Consider the following 1265-nt stretch of genomic DNA (forward strand, 5'->3'; position numbering starts at 1 on the left):
GAGGAGGTGGCAAGTGTTGCCATCGGTGAGCCTGACGTAACTGCAACTCTGGCCCTGGCCAACTCTAGCCTTCACAGCTGCAGTCACATATCTCATTACACTGCCTCGGAAGTACCTAATGAACATAAAAAATGAATTACATCTGTGTATTATTTTACATTACACTGCATGCAATTTAAAGAAAAAAATGATTTAAGAAATTTTCACTAAAACTCATATAGTTACAAAACTCAGTTTGAGGACTGTAGCAATTTCATATCTCCTGCTTTAGGGTACACAAACAGTATAAACATTTACCTCAGACCTATGGGGCAAGTAGAACCCCAAGGCCCATACAATGTTTTGAGTACTTTTCATTGGGTTTTCTTCTGAATGATGAAGGTCATTCTCTTCAAAGTCAGGAGTGAGACATGTCCATGTAGCACTCATTATCCTCATACATGTAAATGTACCAGTTTCTTGCAGCCATTGCTGTAGTCAAATGTAAAGTGGTATGTTGTTGTTGTGGTCTTCAGTTCTGAGACTGGTCTGATGCAGCTCTCCATGCTACTCTATCCTGTGCAAGCTTCTTCATCTCCCAGAACCCACTGTAACCCACATCCTTCTGAATCTGCTTAGTGTAGTCATCTCTTGATCTGCCTCTATGATTTTTACCCTCTACGCAGCCCTCCAATACTAAATTGGTGATCCCTTGATGCCTCAGAACATGTCCTACTAACCAATCCCTACTTCTGGTCAAGTTGTGCCACAAACTTCTCTTCTCCCCAATTCTATTCAATACCTCCTCATTAGTTATGTGATCTACCGATCTAATATTCAGCATTCTTCTGTAGAACCACATTTAAAAAACTTCTATTCTCTTCTTGTCCAAACTATTTATCGTCCAAGTTTCACTTCCATACATGGCTACACTCCATACAAATACTTTCAGAAATGACTTCCTGACACTTAAATCTATACTCGATGTTAACAATTTTTCAGAAATGCTTTCCTTGCCATTGCCAGTCTACATTTTATATCCTCTCTACTTCGACCATCAGCAGTTATTTTGCTCCCCAAATAGCAAAACACATTTACTACTTTAAGTGTCTCATTTCCTAATCTAATTCCCTCAGCATCACCCGACTTCATTCGACTATATTCCCTTATCCTCATTTTGCTTTTGTTGATGTTTATCTTATATCCTCCTTTCAAGACACTATCCATTCTGTTCAACTGCTCTTCCAAGTCATTTGCTGTCTCGTTTCCATTACTGCTTGCTCAAT

The sequence above is a fragment of the Schistocerca gregaria genome, unplaced genomic scaffold (assembly GCF_023897955.1).
Source record: "Schistocerca gregaria isolate iqSchGreg1 unplaced genomic scaffold, iqSchGreg1.2 ptg000396l, whole genome shotgun sequence".
NCBI lineage: Eukaryota > Metazoa > Arthropoda > Insecta > Orthoptera > Acrididae > Schistocerca > Schistocerca gregaria.